Consider the following 24,060-nt stretch of genomic DNA (forward strand, 5'->3'; position numbering starts at 1 on the left):
CTCCCCGGGGAGCGGGTAAGGGCGGGAGAGGGGAGTTGAGCAACAGGGCCCGCCCCGCCCCCGTCCCGGGCCGGCTCTGCGCAGAGGAAGCGTCTGGAACGCCGGCACTGGTGTGTGGCTCCCCGAGGGCGTGTGGTGTGTAAACAGAATTGTTGTCAATCAAGTCGCTTCTTAGAGGCTCCGGGGGAGCCCGTGAGTTCCAGGAGCCCCGCGGTGGATCCCTGTGTGGACGCAGAGGCTTTTGCCGGGAGCACGCGCACCCCTGTGCCTCCCCCACTCAGGCTCTGTGACCTCCCAGCTTTAGTCTGTAGTTTCTCTCCTCAGCCCTCCTTTCTGATGCGCTTTTCCGCCCTGTAACCCTACGTTTCCCACTCGCCAGAGCTGCTGATACCGCGTGGCCATGAGGTAGAATTTCCCAGCTTTTAAGCCGGAGCTTTTAACCCCCAGACTGTGGTGGGTGGGTCACAGAAAGGACGAGAACGTCCCTAAACCCTCCAGGCTTTGAGACAGTGTGTGTGCTTTAAGAGAAGTTAATGGCTGGGCGCGGCGGCTGACGCCTGTAATCTCAGCACTTGGGGAGGCTGAGGCGGGTGGATCACCTGAGGTCAGGAGTTCGAGGCCAGCCTGGCCAGCATGGCGGAAACCCCCGTCGCTACTAAAAATACAAAAATTAGCTGGGTGTGGTGGTGCATGCTTGTAATCCCAGCTACTCAGGAGACTGAGATAGGAGACTCGCTTGAACCCAGGAGGCAGAGGTTGCAGTGAGCCAAGATGGCGCCACCGTACTCCAGCCTGGGAGACAGAGCGAGACTCCGCCTCAAAAAAAAAAAAAAAAAAAAAAAAAAACGAAGAGAAGAGAAGTTAGTATGTAAAAATATTAAAAAAAAAAAAAAAAAGAAAAGAAAAGACAGCGTGGAACCCTTGAAACACCCACCTTTGATCTTGTGGAGCAGGGGTCCTCACCCCACGTGTGGGCCCCTTGGGGACTGGGTTGCCCCTTAATTCTCCCGAAGAGACAAATATATTTCACTGGGGATGAAATGGTTTAAATAGTGTTTTGGAGGTCCCAGACATGCACAATGCAGCATGACTTGAAGGTGCAATTATCCTTAAGGGAAAATGTGGACTGCACGGAGTGTTTTCCTTACCTGCTTTTCAAGCTAGCTTGACTCCGTTGCACTGACGAAGCTGTTGAACCACGTGCAGATGTGTAATCCAGCCCCTGGCGGAGTCGGCCACGCTGTGCTGATCGGGTCTGCCAAGCCTGGAAGCTGGGCTGAGTCACCCAGGGGCTGCTCTAGTCATGGATTTTCCCCTCAATTTAGAATATATTGGTAGAATAAAATGACTACCACTTTTCACATATACAGTGTCTTCATATCTCTCTCTTTTAGACATGTATTCTTTTTAGGAAGGGAAGCGTTTTGTCTTAATTTTTCCCTCCGGTGGAGACACTTTGAGTTTTAAAAAAAATTGAGTAATAATGACAATCAAATATTCTCATTAAAAATCATTTCTGTTTTGGAGAAATTAAATGGTTTGGAAATCCTGTTTTTGCCAGAAATAAAAATGTAAAAATATTTTTTCAAATTATTCCAAAAGTTGATGATTTTACCTTCAATTAGTTACATTTTGAGAGACACATTTAAATTAATTTTTAATAACTTTCATTATATGAGTACTACTTTCAAATTATGAAACATTTCAGGCATACAGACAAATATCTACAGAGAATTTTATAATAAACACATGTAGGCTGAGGTGGGAGGATGACGAGCCAGGAAGTTTGAAGCTGCCGTGAGCCATGATTGCGCCACTGCACTCCAGGCTGGGCATCAGAAGGAGACCCTGCCTCAAAAACAACCCAAAACAAACAAACAAAGAAACACCATATGTAGTCCACTACCTAGCCCAAGAGATAAGGCCTTACAGGTGTAACTGAAGCCCCTCACCACTGACGTGTCCCCTTCCTAATCTCATTTCCCTTCTTCAAATTCCAGAGATAAACATTACCTTACATTAGGTATTTATCGTTTCCATGTATTAAAATTTTTACTGCGTATGTACAGGCATATACAGATAAACAATACATCATAAAGTGTTATTTTGCATTTTTTATTTTTTTGAGATGGAATCTTGCTCTGTCGCCCAAGCTGGAGTGCAGTGGCACAATCTCGGTTCACTGCAACCTCTGCCTCCGAGGTTCAAGCGATTCTCCTGCCTCAGCCTTCCAAGTAGCTGGGATTATGGGCGCACACCACCATGCCTGGCTAATTTCTGTATTTTTAGTAGAGATGGGTTTCACCATGTCGACCAGGCTGGTATCGAACTCCTGACCTTGTGATCCGCCCCCCGGGCCTCCCAAAGTGCTGGGATTACAGGCGTCAGCCACCTCACCTGGCCATTATTTTGCATTTCAAACAATCTTTATATGAACGGTATCATACTGCACTTACATTTCTGCAGTTGGCAGCTGTATCACTCCAGCTATATCACAATATTTTTCTATATATACACATTGATGACAGCAGCTCTGCTGCCGAGGTTTCCCTTGTCTAGAATGGCCATGCTTCTGTTGTTGATGGATATAAATATAAATTGTTTACATCTTGTTTTTTTTTCTTTTTCCCAGACCGGGTCTTGCCCTGTCACCCAGGCTGGAGTGCGGTGACATGATCTCGGCTTACTGCAGTCTCAACTGCCAGGGCTCAAGTGATTCTCCTACCTCAGCCTCCCAAGCAACTGGGACCACAGGTGTGCACCATTATGCTAGGCTAATTATTTTTTATGTTTTGTAGGGAAGAGGTCTCATATGTTGTCCAGGCTAGTCTCAACCTCCTGGGCTCAGGCAATCCTCTGGCGTCCACCTTCTGAGTGTTAGGATTATAGTCATGAGCCACCGCGCCTGGTCTTGTTTCTACTTTTTCTCTACTGTAAACTGTGTTGGTGTAAACCTTCTCGTCTGTGTTGCATTGTGCACATGTAAAGACTTTCAGCCAGGAGTAAAAATGTTTCAGGATTTTAAGTATACAATCTGCAGCTTTATTAGATACTGCCAAATTGTTCTCCAGAGTCACCAGTTTTACATTTTCACTGTAGAAACATAAGAATATGCAATCAATGAGAGAAAAAAAAGGAAAAGTCATTCCCCATCTCTACATTCAGAGAAACCCACTTCTAACTACTTAAAAATCTTTTTGGTATATAAACTTCCAGGTTTTTCTGTGCTAAACACACACACACACAGAATCCAGTATACCATATATGTCTCTATATATGTACACATAAATGCAGAAACCACATATATACACATAAATACATTATATGTCATGTATGTATACATTCATATATGTTATATATATATATACACACAAACATGCATATATGTGTGCATCTGTAGCTCTGTGTTATGTATATATTTATAATTATATTTAATGTTTGAGGATCCTATATTTTTAAATTTAATATAACATTAATGTATAATAATATAGTGAACATTTCATCTCACTAAATATTCATTAAAAATACAATTTTAATGGCTGCAAATTTGTTTGATGTAAGAATATTTATTTGGTTTATTACTATTCACCTATTAAATATCTAGATAGTAATTTCTCACTCCTATAAAAAGTGCTGTGATGAAGTTCAATGTGGTTTTAAACCAAAACTTTTTTTGAGACAGAGTCTTGTTCTGTCACCTAGGCTGGAGTGCCGTGGCATGATCTTGGCTCACTGCAATCTCTGCCTCCTGGGTTCTAGTGATTCTACTGCCTCAGTCTCCTTAGTAGCTGGAATTACAGGCATGCACCACCACACCTGGCTAATTTTTGTATTTTTAGTAGAGACAGGTTTTTGCCATGTTAGCCAGGCTGGTCTCGAACTCCTGACTGCAGGTGATCCACCCTCCTCGACCTCCCATAGTGCTAGGATTATGTGAGCCAACATGCCTGACTCCCAGATATTTTTGATTTATCTTCTTCACGGTCACTTTAGTGGCTTAATCAGTCCTTTGTCACTAGAGCAGCTAAAATCTTTCAGGATAAAATAAAGAAGGTATTTTGATTTAATTTTTTATACTCTTATGTTAATGCAGCGCAGTGGCACAATCTCAGCTCACTGCAACCTCCGCCTCCCTGGTTCAAGCGATTCTCCTGTCTCAGCCTCCTGAGTGGCTGGGATTACAGGTGTGCACCACCATGCCCTGCTAATTTTTTGTATTTTTTGTAGAGACAGGGTTTTACCACGTTGGTCAGGCTGGTCTCGAACTCCTGACCTTGTGATCTGCCCACCTCGGCCTCCCGAAGTGCTGGGATTACAGGTGTGAGCCACTGTGCCCAGCCGATGGGTCATCTGCTTTTCAGTCAGGGAGCTTCCCCCAGGCTCTGGTCCTCCAACTCAACCAACAACAGCCAGTTACATGGCCCAAGAAGATACTTCACTTTTGTGAGTCTCAACTTACATCATCTGCAGAATGGAACTAACAGAAGTAATAACTAATATTTATTGAAGGCTTATGAGAAAGCAGCAACTGCTCGGAGTACTTCACATGAATTACTTTATTTAATGCCACATCTCTATCAAGTATATACCATTACTACTCCTATTCTGCAGATGACTAAGTCAAGGTAGAGAAAGCTTCAATAAATTACCCAGATTACAATCACTCATTGCCAGAGCCATGATTCAAACTTGCAGACTCTGCCCCCAGAGCCTGCCGCTCCCTTTTCAAGACATTTTATCACATTTGCTTTCTCTGTTTCTCTCTCTTTCTTCCTTGTCTCTCTCCACAATTTTTTTACAAAGTTTTTTGCTGAACCATTTAAAAATTGTAGACATCTTGACATTTCACTCCTAAATACTTCAGAATTGTCACACAATAAAATTAACACTAATCTAATATCACCTAACCGTAACATACAGTCCTGTGTGTGTGTGTGTGTGTGAGTGTGTGTACATATGTCTCCCAGAACAGAATGCCTGGGATAGAGGGTGTGCGCACCAACTTTACTAGGTAATACACATTGCTTTCCAACACGCTTTACCCATTTAGACACCTCCCCACCCCATACCATTTTGTACGAGAGTTTCTGTAGTTTTACGTCCTCATCAACACTTGGTATTGTCAGACTACAGATTTTTGCTAATCTGATGGAGTGTGAAATGGTGTCTCACTGTGGCTTTAATTTGCATTTTCCTGATTATTTATGAGGTTGAACTTAGGAGACTATTCTCTTTCCCTCTTATGTGAAATGCCTGTTCATTTCTTTTACCCATTAAAAAAATGGTTTGTTTGTCTTGAAGGCTTTTCTTTTTAAGATGGAAACTGGCATGATGAATTCTTACTGTAACCTCTGGTTACTCAATGACTTGGCATCACAAATAAATAAATGGTTCATAGAGAATGAAGCTGAAAATAGAGGAATGCTTTCCTAAAAGTGATTACTTAGAAATTTGGATTTCAGAGGTGGAAATGAAGCATATTCATGCTGAATAGCAAAATATACCAATACTTACAAAATTTCACAAGATAAGTAACAGAAATAGCAGCAGTGCTATATTTAAGTAAGAGAGATGAGTTGAATTCAATGTCCTATTTCCCACCTGTCCTATTTCCAGGCGTTGAAATCTAAGTCATGAGGATGGTTGTAAGGATGAACTCCAAGTGGGTCTTCTGCCTTTGTACCTGTCCTTTAGACAGTGAGGGGACTTCAGTCATTAGAGCGGCAAGTTGCTCCATTTTCACCAGTACTGAGTGCTGAAAATCAATAGTAGGATCGTTTAATAATGCTCCAAAGGCTTGAAAAGAGCCTGTTAAGAGAGGCTTAAGCCAAATAAAGGAACTTCAGAGTGAGGTGTGCCTGTATTTGTTGTTATTTTCTTTTGACTTAAAAAGAACTATTTGTAGCCCTGTACCCCTGTGGCTAGAATAGAATTCAGCCGAGGCTGTTAATCCAGATTTTTCAGATAGGACAGAAGATAAGATGTATCGCTTATTCATGTGACGGCGTAAGAAAATTTGAAAGAAATAAAGTATGATGAATCGCTTTTCAGCATATAAATGTTAAGATTTGTACTTGAAAATACAAATCACTTTACAGTGATTTATAGCATTTACTGTTGCTTATCTAAGTGACTACAGAAAATAGAACTGTTCTTACAGATGGGGTAAAATGCACTGTTTGCTACACTGTCTCTCATTAGCTTTAAGTCTTTGGTGCTATTTCTACCATTTCAAATAGAAGATTTGGAAATTGAAGAAGTTATTGTGCTTCATTGCTATTGGGTCTATCCAGGTAATAAACTCCCTTTAAAAACGACTTTAAACTGTATCCTGATTGAGATGGGTATATGGTTTCATCAAAGTTAACAGAATTGCATATTTAAATTATGTACATTTTATAATATGTAAATTATACCTCAATAAGAAAAGAGTATTGGGGAAAAAATTCCATTTCAGACTCTCCCACTGGCTGGAATGGTAGAGGTTATATCGTCCTCAGAGTGTCACGGGACCCTCCTACAGTCAGTGAAGGCCTTTACAGGTCTGGCCCAAGAAATAATGTCTGGTGGTCTTGATGTCTGGGTAAAAATCTTTGTCATCACTTTGAGAAAAAGACAAAAGAGCAGAAGCTCTCTCTCTGTCTTTCTCTCTCTCTGTCTCTCTCTCTCTCTCTCTCTATATATATATATATTTTTTCTTTTTCTTTTTATAAGACGGGGTTTCACCATGTTGGTCAGGCTGGTCTTGAACTCCCAACCTCAGGTGATCTGCCCGCCTTGGCCTCCAAAGTGCTTGGATTACAGGCATGAGCCACCATGCCCGACCTATATATATATATATATATATTTTTTTTTTCTTTTTCTTTTTCTTTTTATAAGACGGGGTTTCACCATGTTGGTCAGGCTGGTCTTGAACTCCCAACCTCAGGTGATCTGCCCGCCTTGGCCTCCAAAGTGCTTGGATTACAGGCATGAGCCACCATGCCCAATCTATATATATATATATATATATTTTTTTTTTTTTTTTTTTGAGATGGAGTTTTGCTCTTGTTGCCTAGACTAGAGTGCAATGGCATGATCTCGGCTCACTGCAACCTCTCCCTCCTGGGTTCAAGCGATTATCCTGCTTCAGCCTCCCGAGTAATTGGGATTACAGGCATGTAATCCACTATGCCCCGCTACTTTTATATTTTTAGTAGAAACAAGGTTCCTCCATTTTGGTCAGGCTGGTCTCAAACTCCCGACCTCAGGTCATCTGCCCACCTCGGCCTCCTACAGTGCTGGGATTATAGGCGTGAGCCACTGTGCCTGGCCCAGATGCTATATTTTTAGTTGCCATAAACTTAGTAATAAAAACTAGTAGCAAAATTTCCCACTGATCCTTGATTTGAAAGAGAAGTAATTCTATCCTCCTTTCTCTCGACTCTGGCCAAGGTAAAGGAGGCCAATACCTGAAGAATTGTGTAGAAAGCTATCAAATTTATTCAGATTCTCTTTGCATCCATCTCTTTCCTTTAGTGAGAAATGACAGAGAACAAGTAGGTAAAAGTAGGTGAGTGATTTAGTTTTACTTCTGAGTTCTTCCTCTTGTTCCTCCCCTTTCTCCTCCCTCCTTCCTCGCTTCCCTCCTCCTCCTCTACATAATACTGGCAAACGGTGGTGGGTGGAGGGACCTCCCTAGCTTGAGGATTTTAGAATTGGCTCACAACTCTAATCCCAGCATTTGGAAGGCTGTGGTGGGAGGATTGCTGAGCCCAGGAGGTTGAGACCAGCCTGGGCAACATAGTGAGATGCCTGTCTCTACAGAAATTTAAAAAAAATTGCCGAGGTGTGGTGGCATGCTTCAGTAGTCCCCGCTACTCAGGGGGCCAAGGAAGGAGGATCTTTTGAGCCCAGGAGGTTGATGGTGCAGTGAGCCGTGATCGTGCTACTGTACACTAGCCTGGGAGACAGAGTGACACTCTGTCTCAAAAAAAGAAAGAAAGACAGAAAAAAAAAGAATTAGAAGCATCCTGAGGGGTCTTTTACTTGTTCAACACCATTTGCAGTTTTTACCCCCAAATTTTCAGATCAGTAAGTTTGAGAACCAATGATCTAGTGAACCCTTTTGACTTCAGAAAGAGGTCTTTATTAAATTAGTTGAATTATTCTTATATGTAAATATTTCAAGGAAACAAGACTCTTCTAAAATATATACACTAAACTCTGTCAAATATTAAAATATCCTAGAGTCAATAGTCATCCTTCATTCTAGTATCAGTCTTTTTGCAAATTAAATCCATTTTCTTTTCCAGTTAGGAGGTCAAAGCCAATGCCAGTAACTGAAGGCAAACTTTTTTTTTCCTTTTTATTTATTTATTTATTTATAGGGACTGGGTTTCACCATGGCCTTGATCTCTTGACCTCATGATCTGCCCGCCTTGGCCTCCCAAATTGCTGGAATTACAGGCGTGAGCCACCGTGCCTGGCCGGCAAACTTTTTTTATCTTCCGTTAGCACCATGCCAACCAAAGATGCCATTCATTTCCTGCAAACGTCTATTGAGACTGATGACAAATTTGATGATGGTTTAATTGGATGTTTTTTTGCTTTTAGGAGATTTGCTTTTGTCCTTGTTAAGATTTTTCTTCTTATCACTGACCTTCTGAAGTTTCATCATAGTGTAGCAAATTGTGACATTTAATACTTGATTTTTATACCTCTAGGGCTTTTGTATGCTTCTGAAATCTGAAGACTTGTTTATGTTTTTCTTTAGTTCTGAAAAATTCTTAGCTGTTTTTTAAAAATATTGTCTCTCCTCCTCAAGCCCCTTTCTCTGTTCTTTGTTCTGCCTGGAATATCTACTTGATATATATTCATCTTAACCACACTTTCGTTACTTTCATAGTTTCTATTTTTTTTCTGCATTCTGAGAAATTTCCTAAAACTCTATCTTCTGATTTATGGATTCTTTCCTCACTTTTATCTATTCATTACCCTGCTCATTAAGGTCTTTCTCCTTTCCTTTTGCCTTCCCTTTCCCTGTCCCTTCCCTTTCCCTTTCCCTTTCCCTGTCCCTTCCCTTTCCCTTTCCCTTTCCCCTTCCCTTTCTCCTTCCCTTCCCTTCCCTTTCTCCTTCCCTTCCCTTCCCTTCCTCCTTCCCTTCCCTTCCCTTCCTTTCCTTTCCCTTTCCCTTTCCCTTTCCTTTCCCCTTCCCCTTCCCTTTCTCCTTCCCTTCCCTTTCCTTTCTACTTCCCTTCCTCTTCCCCTCCCCGCCCCTTCCTTCCTCTCCCTTCTCCTCCCTTCCCCTTTCCTTCTTTGTTTTTAAGATGGAGTCTCACTCTGTTGCCCAGGCTGGAGTTCGGTGGTGCAATCTTGGCTCACTACAACCTCTGCCTTTTGGGTTCAAGCAATTCTTGTGCCTCAGCCTCCCAAGTAGTTGGGATTACAGGCTCACCTCACTATGCAGGGCTAATTTTTGGAATTTTGGTAGAGATTAAGTTTCACCATGTTGGCCAGGCTTGTCTCGAACTCCTGACCTCAAGTTATCCACCCACCTCAGCTTCCCAGAGTGTTGGGATTACAGGCATGAGCAGGATTACAGGATTACCACCCCTGGCCCTGTTCATTGAGTTTTAATTTAAATTACCATATTTTTCACTTATAGAGACTCAATTTTTTTTTTTTTGAGTTGGAGTCTTGCTCTGTCACCCATGCTGGAGCGCAGTGGCTCAATCCTGGCTCACTGAAACCTCTGCCTCCTGTTTCAAGCGATTCTCCTGTCTCAGCCTCCTGAGTAGCTGGGATTATAGGCACGCACCACCACACCTGTCTAATTTTTGTATTTTTAGTAGAGACAGGGTTTCACCGTGTTGGCCAGACTGGTCTCGAACTCCTGACCTCATGATCTGCCTGCCTCAGCCTCCCAAAGTGCTGGAATTACAGGCATGAGCCACCGTGCCTGGCCTCTGGTGCTTGCTTTTTATTAAGTAGATGTGATGTGAATAAACTTGTTGAGGGCTTTAGTTTCATAGCTGGATATCATGGCATCTGTGTCAATATTTAATCCTATTTTCCTAACTATCTGCAAAATGATGTCAAATAATTGTTTTATAATGACTTGGGGCTATAATTTCCTTTTAACTTCTGGAGAAGGTACAGGAAGAGAAGCAGGGATCCTGTGTCCACACAGGCTCAGGCTCATGGTAGTGAGCCCCATCGGGAGGACTTGCATGTAAGAGGGTGATCTTCTTGCGGGGATACCATTCTCTGAGCATGCAGACCTCCCACTCATTGATGTCCTTGCCACAGCTTGCAGGGATTCTGGAGGGCTGTGTGTGGCTCAGTACCAGCGGACTTCTGCCTCATGATTCTAGCAACAACCAGCTGTGACAAAGGCCATTGATGACCCACATGTTGCTAAATCTAATCGAGGCGGCTGGGTGTTGTGGCTCATGCCTGTAATGCAGCACTTTGAGAGGCTGAGAAGGGCAGAAAACAAGGTCAGGAGTTCAAGACCAGTCTGGCCAACATGGTGAAACCTTGTCTCTATTAAAAATACAAAAATTAGCTGGATGTGGTGGTGCGCTCCTGTAGTCCCAGCTACTTGGGAGGCTGAGGCAGAAGAATTGTGTGAACCTCGGAGGTGGAGGTTGCAGTGAGCTGAGATTGTGCCACTTTACTCCAGCCTGGGTGACAGAGCGAGACTCTTGTCTCAAAAAAAAAAAAAAATCTAATAGAGGCTTTTTTGCTCCTCATCTTTCTTGAGTTTTGAGCAGTCTTGCCACTGTTAAGACTGTTATTTGCTCTGTTTTTTCAAAAATACTCTTGTCTTTAGGGGCTTCTGAGGCAGTGTATTCTCCTGATTCTCTTCTCTCCCCTCTGGCTAGCCCCTCTTAATATGAATAAGTTTATTACTCAGATGTTAAATTTGGAGCTTCTCAACATTAGTCATGAAATCTCTCGCCCGTCTTTTATACCCAGACAAACTCACCACTGCCTATGGCTACCATTACATGTCAGTGATTCCTACATTTTTATGTCTAACCCAGGCTGTCCTTTGAGTCCTAGATTTGTAGCCAACTGCTACTCAGCATCAGTTGGCTGTGTCAAAGCCACCTCAGATTCCACATGTTCTAAACTAACTTCATGATCTTTTCCCTCAAATATTGTCCTCCTTTAATTTTACACATTTCGTCATAAGTCACCATCATCCTTGATACCTTCATTTCTCCATTCTTCCCTGCCACCAACAAAAGATCCATATATATCACCAAGCCCTAAAAACTCTACCTCTTAAACCACTTTTGGATATATCTACAGCTTTCTATCTCTGTGTTCACCATTGTCCAATATACCATTATCCTCTATTTGTGAATATAATAACTGCCTGACTGGTTTCCCAGAATCTCTGTTAGTTTCGTTTCAGTCTACTTCCAGAATAGCAGTTACTCATCTTTTTAAAATATAATTTTCATTATTGTCATGGACTGAATACTTGTTTTCCCTCAAGATTCTTTTGTTAAAAGCTTAATACCCAATGTGGTGGTATTTGGAGGTAGGGGATTTGGAAGGTGATTAGGACATGAGGGTAAAGCCTGCATGAATGGGATTAGTGCCCTTTTAGGAAGAGACAGGTGACTTTCACGCTCTCTGCTCTTCACCATGTGAGGATACAAGGAGAAGACAGCTATCTGCAAACTGTGAAGCAGGTTCCTTACCAGACACTGGATCTGCTGGCACCTTGATCTTGGACTTCTCAGCCTCCAGAACTGTGAGAAACAAATTTCTCTTGATTATAAGCCACCTAGTCTGTGGTATTTTGTTGTAGCAGCCCAAATGGACTAAAACAGGCATGTTCCCTTAGGCCTCGTAAAACCCTTTGTATTTGTCAGAATAAGTGAAGTAACACTGTGGTAACAAACAACCTCAGAAATCTCATTAGGTTTCAACAAGAACAGTTTATTGCTCATTCATGGTATATCTGTGGCCTGCTCCATGGAAACTTTGGAATTCAGGCTGAGGAAGTGGCCTCTATGTAGAATATTGCTGGTCAAGGTAGAGGAAAAAGAGAAAGGGCAACCCATATGCAGGTTCTTAAAGCTTCTGCCTGGAAGGGATGCTCATCACTGCTGCCTACATTTCATTGGCTAAAAAGCAGGTCACAGAGTCTCCTCTGAGTTTGACAGCCACAGGGAGGTGCACTGGAGGAAGTGAAGCAAGGGTATTTGGTGACCAGTAATACAATTTACCATAGCTTTCAGTGACTTCCTATTGTTTTGAGTATAACACCCAAACTCTAACAGGCCTTTAGGGCTCCCGAAGATATTATTTCTGCTGGACTCTCTAACTTTACCTCTCACCTTTCTATCCCTCATTCTCTGTACCCTAACCATGCTATTCTCTCGTGCTTTGAGGATGCCATGCACCCTGTCTTTTCAGCATCCATGAAATCAATGAACATGCTTTTTCCTCTGTTTGTCTTCCTCCCTTCACCCCTTTATTCTGCTATTTTTTCATGTCTCAATTCAATCATCTCTTTATCAGAAAAATCTTACCTGGATTCTCAGAGGCGGTTTCCTTTGTCTTACGCTTGCATAGAATGGTGATCTTTTCCTTCTGAGTCCTTATCTGAGCTTTTAATTATCAATCCACTAGTGTGATTACGTGCTAAATGTCTTCCCTGTCTTGACTCTGAGCTCCATGAGAAGAGGAACTATGTCTGATTTTGCTCATCATTATACAGATAGCATGTAACACAATGCTTTAAACATAGTGGATCTTCAGTAAAAGGATTGAATGAATGAAAGAGAAGAACGTTGAAATGCCTAAAAGAACCATTGGAAGAATCAAAGCCCTCTGACTTGGAGAAGAGAATATTCATGTGGAAGAGTGAAAAAGCTATGGATTTATGAAGGGCTTTCTTGGAAAAGTGGGAGCAGGCTTTTTTTTAATTCCTTCAAAGAGTATATTTAGAACCAAAGTTTAGAAGTTAGAGGTAATGGGATTGGGTGTGGTGGCTGTAATCACACCTGTAATCACGCCTGTAATCCCAGCACATTGAGAGGCCGAGGCAGGTGGATCACCTGAGGTCAGGAGTTTGAGACCAGCCTGGCCAACCTGGTGAAACCCTGTCTCTACTAAATACAAAAATTAGCTGGGTGTGATGGTGGGTGCCTATAATCTCAGCTATTTGGGAGGCTGAGGCAGGAGAATTGCTTGAATTCGGGAGACGGAGGTTGCAGTGGGTGAGCTGAGAACATGCCATTGAACTCCAGCCTGGGCAACAAGAGGGAAAGATGAAACTCTGTGTAAAATAATAATAATAATAATAATAATAATAAGTTAGGGGTAATGGATCAAGTGTTTGTTGACTATAAGAATAAACTTTCTGACAATGTGGACATGACATCAATATTAGAAATGTGTTATATGCACATTTCTAATATTGATAGAAATATTCAACATCACATGCATTTGTTGATGCAAAGACCAGATGACCAGATGTAGACAATGTCAATGGACATTCTAGGTAACAGCAGTAGTGGAAGGAAGGCATGATACTTGATCCCTTCAAACATCAAAGCGTTATAATTCTATTACAAAACATAGAGATAGTAAAACAAGGAGACAAGAAAACACAAGGCATCAAATACAAAGCACCATAGCTGTGTCTACAGAGTGGCCCAGCTGCTAGGCGCCATACTGATGATGCTCCTCTTGGCTTATAATTTTAAAACTTGTTAAAAAAATAATCTTTGGGTAGGTTATCTACTAATCTATGTCTTCATCTATTAATATCATTGCTGAAATAAATTGAATATATATATATCTCTTTTAGAGGGTTATGGGAGTAGGCAAAGTAGTTTATAAACATGAACAGCCTCAAAAACGAAGACCTCCAACACTATAGCATGTTATGTTAAGCAGTGCTTAAGTAATGGTCAACGTTTAGACACTACATGAAAACATATATATTAGAGCCATTGCCTAATGCCATAGCATATATATAGATTTCTCAGAAAAACTTTCCCTTTTTACACTTTTATAGAAATAGCACGCATGATTTCCTTTACATGGTAAAAATAATCTGGATGAAGTGATTACATAATATCATAATATACTCAATAGATATAATCAATATTATAATAAGACTATTTCTCAAACTACCTGTTCAGAAGGAGATTCACACTACATTGGAATAGCTAAAGCAGTTTTCTTGAAGAAGGACTTCTCGGATTAGTCCCTAGACAATGGGGTAGATTTTAATAGATGGCTGGAGAGGAAGAAATGCTATGGATAGGGCTATCTCATGTTCTAGATTTTCTGGAATAGTGTTGATTTCAGATATAACCCAGATTATGCAAATACGGTCATAATTGTTAGAGTGGGCCTCTCTTTTGAGTCTGAAATATGGTCAGTGTAGACATGAACAAGTGTGTGGAAGTGGGAAGAAGATGGCCAAGCAATGAATCAAGTGGAGCAGTGAGTATGTGTCTTCTCCCACCCACCAGCCTCCCGCCCTCTCTCCCTGTTATATTGTCCTTTCTTCCAATAGTAAGCCAATGTAACATCCTCCTGTTCCAGAGGTAGAAACATTTGCAACTGCTGGAAATGTGATGGAATCAGAAATGTGTAACCGGTATATGCAATCAGCTGCATAGATTGTGAAACAACAGTCATGGTTCTGTTTGTTCTGTGACAGGATAAAAACTGCAAATCTTTTATAAGACAGGAACTGAAGCCTAAGAGAGACCTCAGCAGCATTCCCTGTGCTGTGGGTCCATTTCACTTTTTGTAATCTCCTCCCACCTTCTCCCTCCCCAAGTCCTATTTTTTCAGCCAGTGTTCTGCCCAGGGACACAAGGCACAGGTTTTGGAGGGGCAGAGCAGTTTGGTTGGATTTTGCACACAAACACTGTAGGTGTCCTGTTTTTCTTTTCTTTTTTTCTTTTGAGACAGGGTCTTTTTCTGTTTCCCAGTCTGTAGTGCAGTGATATGGTCATAGTTCACTGCAGCCTCCAGCTCCTGAGATCAAGTGATCTTCCCGCCTCAGCGTCCCAAGTAGCTGGGACAACAGGTGTGTGCCACCATGGCTGGCTAAATTCTAAAAATTACTTTTAGTAGAGATGAGATCTTGCTATGTGGCCCAGACTGATCTGCAACTTTTGGTTTCACGTGCTCCTCCTGCCTTGGCCTCCCAAAGTGCTGGGATACAGGCGTGAGCCACCGTGCCTGACAGTCTTGTTTTTCTTTGCTGTTACAGTAGCAAGGGCATAGAAATGCCATAGAAAAAGGGAAGATGGGACTCCCAGAAAGTAGGAGAAACTAAAAGCAAATAGGGTTTTCAGTTTTTTGTTTCTCCAAATGATGAATAAAATGCTTATGAATAAAGAAAAAGGTGCCTATAGAACACATAATAAATACTATGTATTTAATAATATTAGCCCATTCAGATCACTCAGAGGAAGAACATGCTTAGGATGAGAAGGTTTATTTCATTTTTAACTTTTCTTGGGTATCAGGTCTAAATTTCATCATAATACCTGAAAAAATTCATTCTTTTTATAAAATGGGAATATTTATATGGAGCTAGCTAAATGTTTGAATAGTAAGTAAAGATTCATTGTGTTCATGTTGCTTTTCTTTTGTTGATTCCTGCTTAAATTCGCGTCATTCTACTATTTTGGCCTAAGCAGTCTTCCTTTGATTAAGAATATTCAGTGTCTGGCATCTACATGGTAAAATCACAGCAAGAGATTGAAACTCTAGAGATTGGAACTGTAGCCACAATAGAGACGGCTGACTCCTGTGGTCCACATCACACTACGAAACACCATGCCTGGAACTTTATCCACAAACACACATTTTCCTCTCAGTATTAGAATGTTTAATCTCCCTCAGGCCTCCCTTTTAGAATTCCCTGGATTCCCGAAGTCCACCTAAGTCTGCAATATGATCACTACATGTATATCAAATTAAAATAAAGACCTGTGTAAAAGATAAAAGTAGCTTTTTTGTCTCTCTTTCTCTTCTGTTGCTGCTGTTTCTTTTCAGCTGATTCAGCTGTCCACTTCATTCCAGGGCAGCTCTGAGCACATGGTCATATAATTCATTAGCAGTTAGAAAGGGGCTCCATCTCAGCCCTGAACACATTCATGCTAACAGCTTTCGGAAAAAGGTTTGATAAACATCTTGTAGCATTGGTCTGTGGTTTTAGAAAGACCAGCCTCAATCTTCTCATTTTCTTTCTTTCTTTCTTTTTTTTTTTTTTTTTGAGACAGGCTGGAGTGCAGTGATACTATCTCAGCTCACTGCAACAACCTCTACCTCCCAGGTTCAAGTGATTCTCCGGCCTCAGCCTCCAGAGTAGCTGGGATTACAGGAATGTGCCACCACACCCAGCTAATTTCTTTGTATTTTCAGTAGAGGTGGAGTTTCACCATATTGGCCAGGCTGGTCTCACTCCTGACCTCAAGTGATCCGCTTGCCTCGGTCTCCCAAGGTGTGAGCCACTGTGCCCAGCCAATCTTCTCATTGTCTGACTCATCTATTTCTCATTCTGTTTTTCCTCTCCTTTTCCTTTTTCTTCTTTCTTTAGAACCTCTTAAGTTTTTTCCTACTCAGATTTGTCTTGATTTTTTAAGTTTTTCTTTCATCTCTTGGATGTGAAATTTTCCCATAAAAATCTGTTGTTTTCTTGCTTCATTCCTTTTGGAAAGGAATATCCTTCAACTAGAAAAGTGAAAAATATCCACCAATTTTAAACGTTAAAATAACTGTGCAAATATATAACATATTTTATTTTTAATTATGAAATTATTAATTCAGTCATTGATTTGTTTGTTTGGCATGAGACCATGCTGTTCAGGGAATTTCTGCCCATTTTGAGAATATCTTTCTTGCATTCCTTACTTAATGGACTAAGCAACTTAGCTAAGACTGAAATAATTTTAACAAATATGAAATTCTGCAAGAAAGCATGGCCAACAGAAAACCTTCATTCACTGTGTTAATGTTGGTACTGATCTTCACTGCATGCTGTTAACCCAACATGAAGCTATGCTTTTTAAAACAATTCAAGTTCAAGGGCATCCCATTTATAACCAGTCATGTTCCAGGCCTATAAAGCATTTGCAATAACAATCCAAACTGGCATATAAGTTAAAGCTCACCCTAGGCAGCTTAAATTTACACGATTAGCCTGGGACTTGCTCATCCTGTAGCATCGGGAAGCACAACCTCATGATCAAGCACAATTCACATCTCACAATTCTAGCAATCGATGTACATGGATACACCATTATATTATTATTAAATCCAATTGCTTTACAATTAACCCAATATGACACCTATACAAATGATTTAAATAAAGAGCCCCATGTTTCACAGGGGACAATCAATATAGTGAAATCACAGCTACTGACAATGCCAGCAATTTGGCTTGTTACTATAGTGCTACATTTTTTCTCAGGTTGACACTACTATTCCCGCTTCTGAATTACAGCTACCATAACTTTCAACTATTGGCAATGCCCACACCTCAAAAAAGCATAATATTCAAACATGCTTGGCCATTCCTAACCTACGTTAGCGGTGTCATGAAAAGTTACACCCCGTCTAAGATATGCTAAATCATAATTTTAAAAATCGTCTTCCTTTGCTAAAATGAAATTAGGACTTCTTTTTCTCCAGGAAAAGCTCCTTAATGGTGGAAAAGAAAAGTATTAGACTTATCGATAGATTAAATGAGTTTTTAGGGAAAAATGATTCTTGCCCTTCCCCTTGCACAAAACTCTTACCAGGAGATGTCTGAAAGCAAAACCAATCACAACGGCATCTTCCCCAACTATATTATTAGTAGTCTGTAGCTTTATCATCTCTATTTTAACTAAGTGAAAGCACTTTACAGTTATAATCTGATCAAAACCAACCTTTTAAAAACATTATAACCTTCATTTTATGTCACCCTCTTTTGGCAGATTTTGCCAGTGTATGTGTTTGTCAGACAGCCTGGCTTTGAGCACCATTTCCCATCAGCCATTTCTACAGAATTGCGTGCTGACATTCAACAGGTATTTATTGACAGACTATTTGAGCACTACTTTGTTAAGACCCCACAACTCCTTATTTCAAGTTGACTGAACTTGACCTTTTGAAGCATTTAGGACAAGCACTGACCGAAAAATGTATCTTTTCTGTGTACCTTTCTATATTGTTTCCAGAGACCATTTGAGTCAGATATGTTTCTATGAGGCCATTTCCATCTCCTAAATGGGGAGAATAGTACATTAAGTATGCAATAAAATGTCTCTGCTTTTAAATATACAGTGTGGACAACTGAAAATAATGACTTATTTGATATTTTAATAGAATCTGCATGAATCATACTGTATACATAATGGTGATGAAAATGTTCAGGTTTGAAATGTCTCCCTTGCTAGAGAGGAAACCATGGGGGTGAGTCATGGTTTTAGTGATGACTGTCCTGGGAAAGTGAAATTGGAAAGCCACAGGTTCAAAAAGGAGTGAGGAGTGATTCTTTAACAGGAATGCCATAGTCATAAACTCCAAGAAGGTGAGAGACAGTTCCTTCTGCTACTCGCACCTAGGCAGGAACCCGCAGAAAAAGAGCTCTTGGTGGCTTACCTGCGGGAGAGAAATCCCAAAAGCCTAGGAAACCAAATGCAACATTTAAAGTCACCTATAGATCGGGAAAAGAAAGATGACCAGGACTTCGTATTGGGGGAAGAGCGATATAAATGACTGCCCGTAAAGGGGAACAGAACTGAATGCAGTCACTCAAGTGAACAAAATTCATTTAAGAGCAATAGGATTAGAGATGGAGATTTACATGGCTGACTTTTAACGAAGAGAAGCGTGCAAGAGACAGGAAAGATGCACATCAGTCATTTGCTACAAAACTGTAACCAGCATTGTTAAATGGGAAAATGGGCCACTAAATTGTAATTAAGCTATGGCGATAATGATGTGTGCTATGGGCAAAGACTGACTGGGACTACATAGAAATTAACCTAGTTACTGTGTTAATGTATTGATGTTATTTGTTTTCTGTTTTTAAATTGTGTGGTGTGAACATGAGGATGGGGGTGGGGCGAGACTATATATAGAGAGTTTAGTAATAAGACAAGGAACCAGGAAGCTGTCTTTAAGTTTCACACGGCCACGCCAGCTGCGATTGTAACCTCCCTGAGTCTCAGCGTCCATATATAGAAAGTGAGAAGAAGAACACCTGCCCTGCACTAATACGGTAGTGAAAGCACTTTATAAATTTGGAAGTATTGTATATTGTAGGAGATTGCGAGAGGAATTAAGGTCAGAGCGCTATCTAGATGAGAGACTTAAGAAGTCCAGACCTTGAAAAGTTATACTGAATCTCTTTTCTTAGCAGTTACTGTGGAAGCTGGAGAACATGTGTTATCTCATTTAATTTTACAGTAAACAAATTACAAACACTTATTGGGCATCTGCTAATTGTTTCACTAGCCAGGTTTTCCAATATCATTTATAGAAAAATCTGCTTTTCCACCATTGATCTGAAATGCTCCCTTTATCACAGCCTGAGTTTGTATCTGAACTCTGCTATTTTACTGCTCACCATTCTGTTTTAATTATTGTAGACTGATGACATTTTTTAATCTGGTAGGGCAACTTGTTACGGTTGTTGGTTTTAAAAAACAGGATGCAGAGCAGAGAGGGAGCTATTAAGGAGGATAACCAAGCTTGAACCCAAGGGAGTAGCTAACCAGCCCAAGGGCATGCTGCAGTGTAGCAGATTCTTAGAAGACATTCTGGAATCAGAGGAAGCTTACTTCAAATCCTGGTGTATGATTTATCATCCACATGACCCAATGTACATCACTTAATTTCTTTAACCTCTTTCCTCATCTGCAAATTGAAGACAATACCAACTACCTCAAAGTGTCCTGGACCGTACAAAACAGTCAGGCAGTCCAAGTCTTAAAAATTAAGACTTAAAAAATTAAAGTTAAAACAAAAAAAAAGTACAAAATGGATGTCAGTTTCTTTAGGACCATACCTGGCAACCAGCTGTCACATTCTTTCCTTCTTTTGAAGGCGTTCCTAGTGGTAGGGACATGGCTTCCCTTTCTTAGGTTTGCTTGCATCTGCAAAAAAGAAAGAAGAACAAAGAATGCTCACAGCATTCTGCAGGCTTGTTTCGCTGAGTGGAGATAGATACATGGTAACTGTCTAGGGCATTTCAGCTATGCTTGTGTATTTGCTCCTCCCTGAACATGGCAGAGCAGGAGATACTGTAGGCCATAGAATTCATAAAGTGCACTGTCATTATCCAGCCACGAACAGGGGGTGTCAAACCAGGTAGGAGTGCTTGGCGGTACATTCCCCCTGAGGGGAAGCGAAAGGGGAAACCGCCCAGGCCCATGAGCACTGGTTAGGGAACAGGTGCAGAGTGATGGGGCCTCTCTTCTCAGCCAGGTTTAGACTTTAAGTGATTTGAGGGGCAGAGCTCACATTGAGTACCTCCCTTTTTGTAGTTTCTTAGAGATTGAGTAATATTTTAAAATATTTGATGATTAGAGTGAAGAAATGTCTCATGGGGCCTCAGAGCAACCCTCCACCTCCAGGAGTGGCCAGGATGACTTTGGAGGGACACCTCTGTCATCTTTTCTCCCTAAGTGATGAATGGATAAAGTCTGATCATAATTAATTTTAATAGAGACTTGATGTGCTGGGAGAGAATCTTGGCCATTCAAATGAAATAGAATCGATAGCCGGCCAGGACAAAAATAATCTCAGTGCTAGCTCACCACTGGCTTTAGAACATAAGAAGTCTAGGTAAGAAGTTTTTATAAGGGAATCTGTGCCTAGGACTATAGAAAGGGATATAAAAAGACCCTGTCTGACATTCTCTGTCTGAATTGGACAGACAAGAAATATAATAAAATAATAATGTACCATCTGTGAGGCCCTGACATACGGTATACACTGAGTTATATGCTCAGTGGGCATTATCCCGAATTCATTAATTATTTTCACTAATGTTCGTGGAGTCCCTATTCTGTGCCAGGCATTCTAGTTGCTGGGAGAACTATAGGGCAGAAGGCAGAGCAAGTCCCTGCCTTTGGGAACATCCTAGTTCTTATAAGCAAATGAGTATACACGATCATTTCAGGGAATGATCAGTTCTTTTTTTTTTTTTTTTTTTTTTGAGACGGAGTTTCCCTCTTGTTACCCAGGCTGGCTGGAGTGCAATGGCGCTATCTTGGCTCACCACAACCTCTGCCTCCTGAGTTCAGGCAATTCTCCTGCCTCAGCCTCCTGAGTAGCTGGGATTACAGGCACGTGCCACCATGCCCAGCTAATTTTTTTTGTATTTTTAGTAGAGACGGGGTTTCACCAGGGAATGATCAGTTCTATAAAGAAAAACAAGCAGGCTACAGGGATAGAGGGGGGGATTTGGGCCCAGCTGGGGATATTTTAAACAGGCCTCTCTGATGAGGTGGCCTGGGAGAATGAAGTAAGCCCCAGAGGACGAGGGTCCAGGCAGAGAACAGTAAGTATAGAGGCGCTGCGTGAATTCCTGAGGCCAGGGCTGCTGGAATGGGGTGAGGCAGGCGGAGGGGCAGCAGAAGAAACCAGAGAGACGGTTAAGTGACTCTGCTGTGTCAGGTCTTGCAGGAGATGACAGTCATTGCAGGTTTCATTCTGAGGCCAAGGGCAGCTCTTGAAACATTTTGAGCAGGAGAGGGTTACCTGGAAATAGACCCTGAGCTGGAGATGCACATGCAGAAGTCGGAAGAACAGGAGAGAGGCAGGACTGGGAAGAGGGAGAACGTGGGTATCTCGACAGAGACCCCAACTGATCCCGTTGAAGCTGTGGGGTTGGGAGGACCCTTCAGAGTTTTCTCCAGTTGAGGCAAGAGGGCTGGACCTTATAAGCTGGCACCAACCACTTGCTGTCTCCAAAGAGGGGTTATAAACTTGGGCTAGGCAGCTCCCTGTGGGAGCCGATGCCTGGAGAGGGGTGCAGCTGTGGGCGGCCAGCGCTGAACATTCCCAGCAGCTGGGGCAGTGGCGCCTGAGTCCTGAAGCGGGGCTCTCCACAGCTTCCGCTACAGATCTGTTGATGTTTTCATTCTTATAAAAATCCTCTAAGTTAGGTGTTTTTTTACCCCTTAGACAGGAAGAAACTGAGGCTTGGGGAGTGTAGGCAGCCTGCTGCAGGTCATACCTAGGAGATGTTGGATCTGACACTAGATCTCTCCAAATGCAAGGACCATATACTTTAAAAAATTGTGATAAAATACACATAAGTAGAATTTTCCCTCTTAACCATATTTCAGTATACAGTTGGTAGCTTTAAGTACATTCGCATTGTTGTGCAACCACCCCACTATCCTTCTCCAGAATTTTTCTTTTTTTTTAAGATATGGAGTCTTGCTCTGTTGTCCAGGCTAGTCTCGAACTCCTGGGATCAAGTCATCCTCCTGCCTCAGCCTCCTGAGTAGCTAGAACTACTGGAGGGCACCACCACACGCAACTAATTTTTATTTTTATTTTTTGTGTAGACAGGCCCTCACTATGTTGCCCAGACTGGTCTCAGACTCTTGAGCTCAAGCTATCCTCCTGCCTCAGCCTGTTGAGTAGGTGGGACCACAGATGCATGCTACCTCACTTGGTTTCATCTCCAAAACTTTTTCATCTTGCATAAGTAAAACTCTGAGCCTGTAAAATAATAACTTGTCATTCTCCCCGCATATCCCTAGTTCCTGGTAACTACCATTCTACTTTCTGTCTTTATGAGTTTGACTATTCTAGATACTTCATGTAAGTGACATCATACAATATTTGTCTTTCTGTGGTTGGCTTATTTCACTTAGCATGTTGCCTTCAAGGCTTATCCATATTGTAGCATGTATGCAAATTTCATTCCTCTTTAAGGCTGATTCATATTCCGCTGTATGGATATTCCACCATTTATCTATTTGCTCATCTGCAGATGGGCATATGGGTTGGTTCCACCTTTTGGCTGTTGTGAATAATGTTGCTGTCAACATGGATGTACAAATATCTCTTCATGACCCTGCTTCCTCCCTTCCCTCCCGCCTTCCCTTCTTCTCTTTCCATCTTTCCCTCTTTCTCTCTTTCTTTCTTTGACAGAGTCTTGCTCTGTTGCCCAGCGGGAGTTCAGTGGCAGGATCTCGGCTCACTGCAACCTCCGCCTCCTGGGTTCAAGCGATTCTCCTGCTTCAGCCTCCTGAGTAGCTGGGATTACAGGCACGTACCACGATGCCTGGCTAAGTTTTGTATTTTAGTAGAGATGAAGTTTCACCATGTTGGTGAGCTGGTCTTGAATTCCTGACCTCGTGATTTGCCTGCCTTGGCCTCCTGAAGTGCTGGGATTGCAGATGTGAGCCACCGTGCCCAGCAAACCCTGCTTTCAATATTTGGGGTATATATACCCAGAGGTGGAATTGCTGGATCCTGTGGTAGTGCTACTTTCACTTTTTGAGGAATCATCATAGTGCTTTCTCCACTGGCTTCACCATTTGCCATTTCCACCAGTATTGCACGAGGGTTCTAGTTTACCACATCCCTGCCAACATTTATTTTCTTCTCTCTATCTCTCTCTTTGATAATAGCCATCCTATTGGGTGAAGTAGTATCTCACTGTGGTTTTGACACCATGTGCTTTTCATGCCACCATACTACCTCTTTGAAGGGAATCAAAGATTTCAAGCTTGCATCCAATCCCACCATTCCACTTGTGGGTGAAAATGGTGACAATGCTTAGTCAAAACAAAAGCTTACTGGGCATGGTGGCTCATGCCTATAATCCCAGCACTTTGGGAGGCTGAGGCAGGCAGATTGCCTGAGCTCAGGTGTTTGAGACCACCCTGGGCAACATGGTGAAACTCCGTCTCTACTAAATACAAAAAATTAGCTGGGCATGGTGGCACGTGCCGATAGTCCCAGCTACTCAGGAAGCTGAGGCATGAGACTCGCTTGAGTCCTGGAGATGAAGGTTACAGTGAGCCAAGATGGCACCACTCCACTCCAGCTTGAGCTAGAGAATAA

At 41.8% G+C, this 24,060-nt stretch overlaps 1 long non-coding RNA gene across 1 annotated transcript in view; it reads left to right on the forward strand.

Annotated features, from left to right (window-relative positions):
• The first annotated feature begins 318 nt into the window (after positions 1-318).
• Positions 319-24,060, forward strand: part of LOC135268279 (uncharacterized) — an 80,000-nt gene continuing 56,258 nt past the window's right edge. Inside the window, exons 1-2 of the long non-coding RNA XR_010336544.1 lie at positions 319-405; positions 2,633-2,754. This is a non-coding gene — a long non-coding RNA (uncharacterized LOC135268279). The remainder of the gene's footprint in view (positions 406-2,632; positions 2,755-24,060) is intronic.

This window comes from Aotus nancymaae, unplaced genomic scaffold (assembly GCF_030222135.1).
Source record: "Aotus nancymaae isolate 86718 unplaced genomic scaffold, 86718_ANA_hifiasm-v0.15.2.pri h1tg000040l, whole genome shotgun sequence".
Classification (NCBI taxonomy): Eukaryota; Metazoa; Chordata; class Mammalia; order Primates; family Aotidae; genus Aotus; species Aotus nancymaae.